Source organism: Heptranchias perlo, chromosome 1, assembly GCF_035084215.1.
Source record: "Heptranchias perlo isolate sHepPer1 chromosome 1, sHepPer1.hap1, whole genome shotgun sequence".
NCBI lineage: Eukaryota > Metazoa > Chordata > Chondrichthyes > Hexanchiformes > Hexanchidae > Heptranchias > Heptranchias perlo.
The window spans coordinates 91575801-91589411 of NC_090325.1; the positions used below are offsets into that span (position 1 = coordinate 91575801).

Below are 13611 nucleotides of genomic sequence, written 5' to 3' on the forward strand. Positions count from 1 at the left end.
AGCATGATCAGTGCCTGTGGAACTGTATTTCAATAAGGAATCAACGGCCAGGGGTGCATATCTTGGGGGGTGGGGAAGGAAATTCTGCCTTCTAGGCAGATGTGCCCCTGACCCCAAGTGACCTTCCAGCCTCAGCATTTTGGAGGATGGCTCCCTGGCGTCCAAGGGGTGTTCTACCAGACCAGGGATGGAGTTTTGCTACAGCAGCCCTCGGAGGCTTGCTGCAGTGTGAGGCTGCAGGCAGTCTCCGAACTGCCGAAAATAATAAATTTTAAAAAAAGATTCTGTGTTCTCCTCTTCGACCTGTACAAGGCCACGCTCTGTGAATTTTTTTTAGGGCTCCTCACCGGCATTATGAGAACACTGGACGCCTGGGCCGAACAAGTGTTCCTTGAATCCAGTGTTCAGATCTAGCAAATTGCAGCAAATATGTCGAAGGACGTACTTCCATGATTTGCATTTAATTGTAATAGAACCATACTCAACCAACAGACCTGGGCAGCAGGAAGTGGATGGGGTGCAGAAGGAGGCGGGGATATGGTAGAGCACTTCATCAAGCAATTATACAATCCCACCCAGCCAAATCTGCTGAAGTATCAGTGGGGGCATGAGTGAGAAATGTAGGCCAATGCCTTCAGGAGAGAAGGGGTGAAATTTGGCAAGAATATTCTAAAAGTGAAAAGTTCACTTTGTCATATGTAGTTTTTTATCACACGACAGAAGTGATCTTTAGGGCTCAATTTTGCCGGGAAATTGTGGTGCGTTGGGGGTGGAGGGGCTCCGAAATCCCGATCGGGTTCAGAACCTGGCTCCAACCCGCAGACTTCAGGGATCCCCCTGACGCGTCCGAATGCTGAAGTCCCGCCCGCAATTAAAGCCGGCAGGATGATACTTGATATTTGACAGATGGGGAGCAGAGGTCACTTATTGCAGCAGGGCACTTAGTTCTTTCAGACAAAGTTTTGGCTGCAAGATCTTTGTGTTTTCACTGCAAATTCTTACTTTCCACTCAAAATTCTTCTGTTCACACATATTTAACTACATTGCGGACCCCTCAAACTCACACCATCAGGATGGGGGACGCCATGGCTGCATTCACCACTATATCTGAGGACGAGCAACATCACCAGCCTCGCCATGCATGGTGTCCACCTCCGCCACTTGGAATTTCACAACACAGTGCTGCGTCACAGGCACCTGCACAAGAGCACAGAGAGCAACAACAGAGAGAGGGGGTGCCGCTTGAGGAGGCCCCATCAACATCTGCCAACCACATGGTGGAGGAGGGGGAGGAGGTAAAGGAGGAACCCATGGGCAAAGCAGCAGCTCACCTGGCTGCTCGTGAGGCCAAGGAGTCACCGATATGTGAACAGTTCTCCTAACATCAGAAAGTCCAGTCCTCACACCACCTGGAAAGAGCAGCACCCACACTAGGCTGCCCACCCCTCCCTGCACAAAACAGTCCTGCAAGTACACATACACCCACTGTAAAGTGATCCAATGGGTGGCATTAAGTGTCGCCATTCATGGTGAATCTCATGAAAGGCCCCTTTCACAAAAGCCAGTCAAGAATGGGCAAGATGTGGCAGCAGTGACGACAATCATAAAATTTAATGTCACTTTAATAATAACTAAATATAATTGAAAAACATGACAGTCTGTCGAACACCCTTGTGCATGTGCATACCCTTTGTGCTCACAAAACCTTCATCTTTCTCTTACGACTACCTCTAAGTGGTGCATCCTCTGTGGCTGCAGCAGGTGTAGTGGCAGGTTGCTCATATTCATGCCATGACTGCTTAGATGCTTTGGGCCTACGCCCTCTGGGTTCTGGAGCCCATGAGGGCCCCTCCAAAGACAGCTCTACCTGCACCTGTGCAGGGACAGACTCGGCCACCTGAAGAGGAGGCAGCACTGTGGGTACTGGTTGAGAGGGGAGTAACGGGTGAGACGTGGGAGTGCTTTGAGTGGCGTCCCCACTTCCATGTCCCCTTTCGCCATCATCCCTCCCCTGGGCCAGGGCCACATCACTCCTACCCCGCTGCTGGACAACAGTTTGGAGGACATATGTGATGCCTTTTAAGGCCAATTCTAGTGTATCTGTCTGCCTGTTTAAGGCAGCATTGTTGTTTACCCTGAGTCCGAACGGCCGTCATCAGGGCCTGAATGGACTCAATTGTGAGCCGTGCTTGAAGCCTTCTCTCCATCGTAGTACCTGCACTTACCTGTGACAGTATCTCAGAGAGTTGCTCACATCCCTGTGACACCATTCCACTGATGCAGGAGTTGGACTCCTCCATCCTCTGCGCTATTGTGAAGATTGCGCGTGGCACCTGATCCAGTACCTCGCAAATGTGCTGCTGACCCTCGATCATTCTCCTTTTAAAGGATGGCCCCCAGGGTTCCGCATCTGCGTCCAGCTGAGCAGGGCCTGGAGAGGAGTGCTCCCACCGACGCGGACTCTCCGCAACTGCCCCTGCCACCAGTGTCTGCTCGTGCTCACGTGTGTGGTAACTCACCAGGTGCCAATCCCACTAACTGAGGACTAGGTCCCACCGAGGTGTGAGTATCTGCGCTGGTGAATGGCTCACTAAGATGTGATGGTGCACCCTCAGAGTCCAGCAGGTCTTCTGAGGAATTGCCCTCTGGAGTCACAGCAGAAGGTACTGTAAGAGAACAAATGGCAATATTAAGCATCATCACAGATGTGTCATGTTGCGATGAGCATACTGAGGTGCTGAAGATGGCAAGGCATGTTAACATCAATTCATATTGTGTGTGATGAATGTTAAAGTTGTGTCACCAGATGTTTGTGGGTTGCCAGTCTCGGCGTCCCCGATGGACAGGCACTTGAGGGTTCAGCTGAGTTCCAGCGTCTTCTGCTCCGCGTCTGTGAGGACGACGATTTGTTGCAGCCCCCCTCCGGTCCTCGCTCTCTCCCGTGCATTTTGCGCTTTCTCCTAGAAGGGGAGAAAGAACAGACGTGTGAGTGAGTGATGGTGAAGTGGCCAACCGATGAATGCATTGGTTTGGGTGAGGCTGACCATGAAAGAGATGCATCAGAGGGTAAGTATGAGACAGAGACATGAGGATTGGGTTGAGTGGTAGTGGTGGGGTGACTAATGGGGAGGTGAGGAAGTGCTGAGGAAGTGCAGGTAAGTTAAGGGTGACCCTTAAGTGGGTGTGAGGAGTGATGTGATAGAGTAGTGTTGGCAGTGCAGAATTAGTTGGGTGGGGGGCGCGGTGATGTGGAAGACGGAATGTAGGAGAATCAATAAGTGTACTCACTTTGGCTGATCTAGTTAGGTCACTGAAGCGCTTCCTGCACTGGATCCAGGTGCGGGAGATGTTGCTGCTGCTCGTGACCTCCTCTGCCACCTCGAGCCAGGCCTTCTTGGTGGCAGAGGCAGGGCGCTTCCTCCCATCCGCCGGGTAAAACACATCCCTCCTCCTCCTCACCCCATCCAGTAGCACCTAGAGTGAGGCATCGCTAAATCTTGGAGCAGCCTTGCCCCTCTGCTGCTCCATTGTGGTGTGTGTGTTGCTCCAGGAAAAGCCATTGGAGCAATGGCCCCTTTAAATAGAGCTCCTCCAGCTGACAGCCTGTGGTGTGGGTGCGCAGTCCGCCCGCTGCGCAGCTTTCGGACGGCAAACCCGGAAGCCACGTTAAGTGGCACCAATTGAATTGCGATCGTGTGGGGAGCGGACAAGCGGACATTTTTTATTGGGCGGGTTACCTGCGCGCCCATTCACTCCCCTGCTGCCATCCCACCTCCACTCTAATATCAGGGCCTTAGTGTTTTTTTGTCCACGGAGTGGTTTAGTCTTGTGTAACTTGAATAATATCAATAAGTAACGTCATACTGTTAAGTTGCCTCTGGGTGGCACTGTGTAGGAACACCAGAGAATCCCAACCATGCTGGTGACTAGAACCAGTGTTCGATAAAAGATGTAAGGTAGCTGGAAAAGTCAAAAATATGAAGGGCTAGGTTCACAAAGGGAAAGAATAAGATAAAGGGAGAGACAATATAAAAGGCATAATGGAAAAATACAGTGGAAAATTTAAATAGAAATAATAACATTTTAAAAGTAAAAAAAGATAAAATAGCAATCCAGGTAGCAGCAAGAAATTGGTGTGTTTTTTCTTGTGATTATCTGGTGCAGTGAATTGAAAGTCAGGACTGGTATAGAACCAGGAACGTGGCAAATTAAAGATCGATTCCATCATACATCTTTAATTCTTAAAAATATAATTCTTATCATGTCAAACTTGTCTTTTAATCAATTAACAAGAACACAGAGGAGTAGATGCTCATTATTTCAGTTTGAAATAAACTGTGAGTTGTGACATTCACCGAATTGACTCACCTGGCTTTAATACACATCTTCAATGCTTGCAGTCCATAGGCATTTTTTTTAACAAACCTGTGTGAACTCACTTGGTTTTAAACCACAACCTTTAAACATAACTCAATCTCAGAATTCTTTCCGTGAAGAAAAAAAGTGATCATAAAAATCATAGAAAATTTACAGCACAGAAGGAGGCCATTTGGCCCATTGTGTCCGCGCCAGAATCCTGGAACTCCCTTCCTAACAGCACTGTGGGAGAACTGTCACCACACGGACTGCAGCGGTTCAAGAAGGCGGCTCACCACCACCTTCTCAAGGGCAATTAGGGATGGGCAATAAATGCTGGCCTCACCAGCGACGCCCACATCCCGCGAACGAATAAAAAAAATTTTTTTAAAATGAGCCACCCAGCCTAATCCCACTTTCCCGCATTTGGTCCATAGCCTTGCAGGTCACGGCTCTTCAGATGCACAGCCAGGTATTTTTTAAATGAGTTGAGGGTTTCTGCCTCTACGACCCTCTCAGGCAGTGAGTTCCAGACCCCCACCACCCTCTGGGTGAAAAAAAATTTCCTCATTTCCGCTCTAATCCTTCTACCAGTCACTTTAAATCTATGCCCATGGTTATTGACCCCTCCGCTAAGGGAAATAGGTCCTTCCTATCCACTCTACCTAGGCCCCTCATAGTTTTGTACACCTCAATCAAATCACCCCTCAGCCTCCTCTGTTCCAAGGAAAACAACCCCAGCCTATCCAATCTGTCATCATAGCTAAAATTCTCCAGTCCTGGCAACATCCTCGTAAATCTCCTCTGCATCCTCTTTAATGCAATTACATCCTTCCTGTAATGTGGTGACCAGAACTATGTGCAGTACTCAAGCTGTGGCCTAACTAGTGTCCTATACAGTTCCAGCATAACATCCCTACTTTTATATTCTATACCTCAGCTAATAAAGGAAAGCATTCCATATGCCTTCTTAACCACCTTATCTACCTGTCCTGCTACCTTCAGGGATCTGTGGACATGCACTCCAAGGTCCCTCTGTTCCTCTACACCTCTCAGTATCCTTCCATTTATTGTGTATTCCCTTGCCTTGTTTGCTCTCCCCAAATGCATTATCTCACACTTCTCCGGATTGAACTCCATTTGCCACTTTTCTGCCCACCTGAACAGTCCATTGATACCTTCCTGCAGTCTGCAGCTTTCCTCCTCACTATCAACCACACAGCTTATCTTTGTGTAATCCACAGATTTCTTAATCATGCCCCCTATGTTTAAGTCCAAATCGTTAATGTATACCACAAAAAGCAAAGGACCTAGCACCGAGCCCTGCGGCACCCCACTGGAAACAGCCTTCTAGTCGCAAAAACACCTGTCGACCATTACCCTTTGCTTCCTGCCACTGAGCCAATTTTGGATCAAATTTGCCACATTCCCTTGGACCAATCTGCCATGTGGGACCTTGTCTAAAGCTTTGCTGAAATCCATATAGACTACATCAATTGCGCTACCTTCATCGATCCTCCTCGAAAAATTCAATCAAGTTAGTCAGACATGACCTCCCCTTAACAAATCCATGCTGACTGTCCTTGATCAGTCCGTGCCTTTCTAAGTGACAGTTTATCCTGTCCCTCAGAATTGATTCCAATAATTTGCCCACCACCGAGGTTAGGCTGATTGGCCTGTAATTACTCGATCTATCCTTCGCTCCCTTTTTAAACAACGGTACAACGTTAGCAGTCCTTCAATCCTCCATCACTATGCCTGTATCCAGTGAAGTTTGGAAAATGATTGTTAAAGCCTCCGTAATTCCCTCCCTGGCTTCTTTTAATAGCCTGGGATACATTTCATCTGGCCCTCGTGATTTATCCACTTTCAAAGATGCTAATCCTCTTAATACTTCCCCTCTCACTATGTTTATCTCATCCAATATTTCACACTCCTCCTCCTGAACTTCAATCCCTGCATCATCCCTCTCCTTTGTGAAGACAGGTGCAAAGTATTCATTAAGAACCATCTTCCGCCTCCACACATAGTTTACCTTTTTGGTTTCTCATTGTCCCTACTCTTTTCTTAGTTATCCTCTTGCTCTTAATGTATTTATAAAACATCTTTGGGTTTTCTTTGATTTTACCTGCTAATATTTTCTCATGCCCTCTCTTTGCTTTCCTAATTTCCTTTTTAACTTCACCCCTGCACTTTGTAAACTCCTCTAGGCTTTCCGTAGTATTGAGTCTATCGTACGCTTTCTTTTTCTGCCTTATCTTACCCTGAATGCTTCTTGACATCCAGGGGGCTCTAGATTTGGCAGCCGCTCCCTTTTTCTTTGTGGGAACATGTTAACCCTGAACCCCCTGAATCACCCCTTTGAATGTCTCCCACTGCTCTGACATTGATTTACCTTCAAGTAACTGTTTCCAGTTTACTTCTGCTAAATCACTTCTCAGTTTAGTAAAATTGGCCTTTCTCTAATTGAAAACTTCAACTTCTGCTCTGTCTTTGTCATTTTCCATAACTATGCTAAAACTAACTGTGTTATGATCACTACCACCAAAATACTCTCCCACTGCTACTTCTTCCACCTGTCCCTCTTCATTTCCTAGAACTAAATCCAGAAGTGCCTCCCCTCTCGTTGGGCTTGCTATATACTGACTAAAAAAGTTCTCCTGTATGCAATTTAAGAATTCTGTGCCCTCTATACCATTCACACTGTTTGTATCCTAGTTAAAATTAGGATAGTTGAAATCCCCTACTATTGCTGCCCTATTGTTTTTGCACTTCTCAGAAATTTGCCTACATATTTGCTTCTCTATCTCCCTCTGACTGTTTGGGAGGTCTATAGTACACTCCCAGCAGTGTGACTGCCTCTTTTTTGTTCTTTGGCTCAACCCATAAGGCCTCATTTGATGCTCCTTCTAAAATATCATCCCTCCTCACAACTGTAATTGTTTCCTTAAACAAAATTGCCACCCCTTCCTTTTTTATCCCCCTCTGTATCACGTCTGAAAACCCTGTAACCAGGGATGTTGAGCTGCCAGCCCTGTCCTTCTTTAAGCCATGTTTCTGTAATAGTTAAGATATCATGCTGCCACGTGTCTATCTGTGCCCTCAACTCATCCACCTTATTTCCTATACTCCTTGCATTGAGGCATATACATTTAAGGACTGCCAAACTCCTCTATTGTTTATCCATAAAATGTGACATCGTCAGATTACCTATAATACTGATCATTGCACTATTTTGGATATGCTGTTCGACAACCGCCACACCCCCCCCCCCCCCACCAATAGAGGTGCTGATTAACAAGATCTTCTTTGCCAATCTGCATCTATCAGAATGGAAGCATCTGTAAAGACTATTATATGTTCACTGAGCTAATCACCAACTGATGCCATCTTTTTCTGAGTCTACTGATTGATAGACTTGGAAAGTTAATTCCACTTATAGGTGATCAAACTCTGTGCAGCACTTGTTTGGCCAGAAAAGTATGATTACAGTTGAATTACTGAGAATTGGGAGGTCTCAGATACACTGAAAATGTTCTAATGAGATGTACTCTAATTGCTCAAATACCTCTAAGATAGCATTATGTATCTACATATGTATGTTCACATGGAGCATCCCTTTGGCTTTGATCAATAGAAGAGAATGATGCAACTTCATATGGACCAAAAACAAGGTCGAGAGACATCTCTCTATGCTTAACATTTGGGTGAATAAGTTGCTGACAGTGTTGAGATCAAGTTTGATGCAGTTGAAAAGAAATGCAGGAGCCATGAGAAGACCTCTGCATCTGATACGAAGCACATAATTAAACATCTTCATGGAAAATTAAAACATTATCCAAAAACAATACTTACATTTATATAGTGCTGATGTACAAACATGTCTCATGGCACTGTACAGAGGGAGTGGTGGATCCTGAGAAGGAAACAGAGGAATTTAGAGAGAAATACCAAAGTGATGGTTAAACAGATAAGTTTTTAGGAGGCTTTTAAAAAGGGAGGAAGGGAAAGAGATTTTGGGATAGAGTTTGAGAGGATGGGGATATATGGCTAAAAAAAATCAGTGTGGGTGGGGGAAGCAGTAATTCAGAGGAACAGAGGATATGAACTGGACCATATGGCTGGAGAAGATTTTGTAAATATCAAGAGGTGGGACCATAAAGCCATTTGAAAATGAGAATCTTGAAATCACTTTGCTGAGACACAGACAGATGGTGGAGTTTGATGAAGATGGGTGCACAGGACCTTGAACAGGAGAGGACTTGGGTTACAGGTTTCTGAATTAATTAAAGTTAGTAGAGGGAGGGAGGCTGGCTAGTGAGGAGAACATTTGAGAAATTGATCTTTGAGATGTTGAAGGTTTCAGCCACAGATGGGTTCTTTTTTATTCGTTCATGGGATGTGGGCATCGCTGGCAAGGCCAGCATTTATAGCCCATCCCTAATTGCCCTTGAGAAGGTGATGGTGAGCCACCTTCTCGAACAATTGAGTGACTTGCTCGGCCATTTCAGAGGGTGATTAAGAATCAACCACATTGCTGTGGGTCTGGAGTCACATCTTGGCCAGACTGGATAAGGACAGCAGGCTTCCTTCCCAAAAGGGTTTTTACAACAATTCGGTAGTTTTATGGCTACCATTACTGATACTAGTTTTTTTTAATTCCAGATTTTATTTAATTAATCTGAATTTAAATTCCCCAGCTGTCATAGTAGGATTTGAATTCATGACTCTCAAGAATATTAATCTAGGCCTCTGAATTACTAGTCCAGTAACATAACCACTATGCTACCATGCCCAGTGAGATAAGTATATAAGTGGACACTGTTTCAGAGGTGGAAGAAGGCAGTCTTAATGACAAACCAGATATATGTTAAAAAGCTGATGTGCTACGATTAACTTCAGCACTCTTGGGTAAGTGGAGGAAAAAAATTAGCGGAGGTGCCAGCCCCTAATCATTATACAATGATTGTTGATGGCTGGTGTCAGGAAGACTTCCTTGGGTCTATGCCAAGGTGCACTGGAGCACCTGGGTACATTTAAATGAATGGAAGAAAATTGGGTGAGTTATGGGTGCACGCTCCAAACCGTCCAGTTTGCCGATATTCACTGCGTCCAGGCAATCCGGCCTGGGTACAGACCAGGAAACTCTGTCCTTGAATGCCTGGACAGAATACAAGTTACAAAGGATAAGGACAGGATTGGGTTTGGTTTTGATGTGCATCTACACGATTGAATAGCTTACCAACATTCACTGTCTAAACTCACACATGAAGATGGATGCTTGAATGAGGTACTTGAAGGTGCCTGCTACCTATGGAACTTTAACCCAGCATCAGTCAGGAAAAGGGTGAGGACTGTAGGTGGAAAAAGTAGCTATTCATTTAAAAATCACATGGTTGCAAATAATTTTGATTAATGATTTTCAATCTGTTGAAACAGTGAGTGCTGATGAGATCATCGGGTGCACTGGCTTTTGGTGTTACTAAGGCTGTCTGTTGGAGAGCTGAATTATTAGTAGAGATGCAGTCATAAACTGAGTGTCTACTCTCGATGTTAATTCCGTTTCATTGTATTGCTGGGTTTCACAACTGTTACAAGCCAGTATCCCTGGTGACTCACTGCTTAAACAAAACTACAATATAAAAATTACTGTTGGTGATGTTACTGTAAAAATGCTTAACGTGTCCATATCAAATTCCTCTCTCCACTATTTTAACAGAATCACTAATCTTTTATTTTACTTTAAACAGGTCAACGTCTCTGTTAAAACAATGAGAATGGTACCTGATGCAAGTGCATTAAAAATTCCTACAACAGCATCACCAACAGTAATTTCTATCCTCATATATTTTTTAAAAGACTGAAATAGTCAAAACAGAGCAAGAGAATATTAAGGCTATAGTTTTCTTCTCCATCAATTTTCCTTCCTCCCCTCCATTTCATGAAGCCATTGATTGCCATAGGATACTCCAGTACCTCGCCGAAATGGGCAATATTAATGTGCGAGCCTTGACAGAGACTATCAGCAGACTATTTGACTGTAAGGGGCAACAAGGCTGATCCTGATTCTGTCCTCCTCTGACATTCACATTTCCAGTAGGGGTCACCAGAGATTGTTTGCCTGCCCTGGTGAATGTAAAAACAGAAAATGCTGGAAACATTCAGCAGGTCAGGCAGCATCTTTGGAGAGCAAAGACAAGTTAATTCGGACTCATAAGAACATAACATCATAAGAAATAGGAGCAGGAGTAGGCCACGTGGCCTCCCAAGCCTGCTCCGCCATTCAATAAGATCATGGCTGATCTTTGACCTCAACTCCACTTTCCTGCCCAATCCCCATATCCCTTGATACCCCTAGAGTCTAGAAATCTATCTATCTTGAATATACTCAACGACTCAGCATCCACAGCCCTCTGGGGTAGAGAATTCCAAAGATTCACAATCCTCTGAGTGAAGAAATTCCTCCTCATCTCAGTCTTAAATGGCCGACCTCTTAACCTGCGACTATGCCCCCTAGTTCTAGACTCTCCAGCCAAAGGAAATAACCTCTCAGCATCTACCCCTCATAATCTTATATGTTTCAATGAGATCACCTCTCAGTCTTCTAAACTCGAGAGAGTATAGGCCCATTCTACTCAACCTCACATCATAGGACAACCCTCTCATCCCAGGAATTAATTTAGTGAACCTTCGTTGCACCCCCTCTGAGGCAAGTGTTTCCTTCCTTAGATAAGGAGACCAAAACTGAACACAGTACTCCAGGTGAGGTCTCACCACAGCCCTGTACAATTGTAGTAAGACTCCCTTACTTTTGTACTCCAACCCCCTTGCAATAAAGGCCAATATTCCATTTGCTTACCTAATTGCTTGCTGTACCTGCATGCTAACTTTTTGTGTTTCTTGTACGAGGACACCCAAGTCTCTCTGAACACCAACATTTAATAGTTTCTCACCATTTAAAAAATATTCTGTTTTTCTATTCTTCCTACCAAAGTGAATAATCTTACATTTCCCCACATTATACTCCATCTGCCACCTTCTTGCCCATTCACTTAACCTGTCTATATCCCTCTGCAGACTCTTTGTGTCCTCCTCACATTTTACTTTCCCACCTAGCTTTGTATCATCAGCAAACTTGGATACATTACACTCGGTCCCTTCATCTAAGTCATTAACGTAGATTGTAACTAGCTGAGGGCCAAGCACCAATCCTTACAGCATCCCACTAGTTACAGCCTGCCAGCCTGAAAATGACCCGTTTATAAAGTAATTAATATCAGTAGAGAAAAATTACTTGAGAAACTATCGGGAGTAATCCCAGGAATTAATCTAGTGAACCTTCACTGCACTGCTTCTGAGGCAAGTGTGTCCTTCCTTAGATAAGGAGACCAAAACTGAACACAGTACTCCAGGTGAGGTCTCACCACGGCCCTGTACAATTGTAATAAGACTTCCTTACTTTTGTACTCCAACCCCCTTGTAATAAAGGCCAACTCTCTGTTTTCTGTCCGTTAACCAATCCTCTATCCATGCTTTTATGTTACCCCCAACCCCATGAGCCCTTACCTTGCGTAACAACCTTTTATGTGGCACCTTATTGAATGCCTTTTGAAAATCCAAATATACGACATCCACTGGTTCCCCTTTATCTACCCAGCTAGTTACATCCTCAAAAATTTTTAATAGGTTTGTCAAACACGATTTCCCTTTCATAAAACTATGTTGACTCTGCCTAATCATATTATGATTTTCTAAGTGCCCTGTTACCACTTACTTAATAATGGATTCCAGCATTTTACTAACGACTGATGTCAGGCTAACTGGCCTATAGTTCCTTGTTTTCTCTCTCCCTCCTTTCTTGAATAGCGGGGTCACATTTGCTACCTTCCAATCCACTGGGACCGGTCTAGAATCTATGGAATTTTGGAAGATCATAACCAATGCATTCACTATCTCTGCAGCTACCTCGGATGTAGGCCATCAGGTCCGGGGATTTATCAGCTTTTAGTCCCGTTAGTTTCTCAGGTAATTTTTCTCACCTGATATTAATTACTTTAATTTCCTCACTCTCATTAGCCCCTCGGTTCCCCACTATTTCTGGTATGTTTTTTGTGTCTTCTACTGTGAAGGCAGATACAAAATATTTGTTTAACACATCTGCCATTTCCTGATTCCCCATTATAATTTCTCCTGTCTCAGCCTCTAAGGGACCAATGTTTACTTTTGCTACTCTCTTCCATTTTACATACCAATAGAAGCTCTTACAATTCATTTTTATATTTCTTGCTAATTTACTTTCATATTCTATTTTCTCTCTTTTTATCAATTTTTTGGTCGTCCTTTGCTGGTTTCCAAAACTCTCCCAATCCTCAGGCTTACTACTCTTCTTGGCAACATTATAAGCCTCTTCTTTTAATCGAATACTATCCTTAACTTCTTTAGTTAGCCATGAGTAAATCACTTTTCCCGTGGAGTTTTTATTTCTCAATGGAATGTATATTTGTTGAGAATATTGAAATATTTCTTTAAATGTTTGCCATTGCCTTTCAACTGTCAGACCCTTTAATTTGGTTTCCCAATCTACCTCAGCCAACTGGCCCTTCACACTTATGTAATTGGTTTTATTTAAATTCAAGACTCTAGATTCTGACTTAAGTACGTCACTCTCAAACTCAATATGAAATTCTATCATTATGATCACTCTTCCCCAGAGGATCTCTTACTGTCAGAATACTAATTAACCCTGTCTCATTACTTCAGGGTACGGTAGCATAGTGGTTATGTTACTGGACTAGTAATCCAGAGGCCTGGACTAATAATCCAGAGTCATGAGTTTAAATTCCAGCAGCTGGGGAATTTAAATTCAATTAATTAAATAAAATCTGGAATTAAAATACGAGTATCAGTAATGGTGGCCATAAACTACTGGATTGTCGTAAAAACCCATCTGGTTCACAAATGTCCTTTAGGGAAGGAAACTTACCGTCCTTACCCGGTCTGGCCTATATGTGACTCCAGACCCACTGCAATGTGGTTGATTCTTAATTGCCCTCTGAAATGGCCCAGCAAGCCACTCAGTTGTAAAATCTTGCTAAAAAAAGTCATAATAAGAATAAAACCGGATGGACCACCCGGCATCGGACCACTAGGCACCGGACATGACAAAGGCAAACCAAGCCTGCAAAGTCCTTCTCACTAACATCTGGGGACATGTGCCAAAATTGGGAGAGCTATCCCACAGACTAGTCAAGCAAC

The 13611-nt window shown here is 44.1% G+C and overlaps 1 long non-coding RNA gene across 1 annotated transcript in view; it reads right to left on the bottom strand.

Moving 5' to 3' along the window:
* Window positions 1-2810: 2810 nt before the first annotated feature.
* The window catches only part of LOC137324247 (uncharacterized), a 32739-nt gene continuing 21938 nt past the window's right edge, over window positions 2811-13611 (bottom strand). Inside the window, exons 2-3 of the long non-coding RNA XR_010963570.1 lie at window positions 8212-8272; window positions 2811-2960 (exon numbers count right to left, since the gene is read on the bottom strand). This is a non-coding gene — a long non-coding RNA (uncharacterized lncRNA). The remainder of the gene's footprint in view (window positions 2961-8211; window positions 8273-13611) is intronic.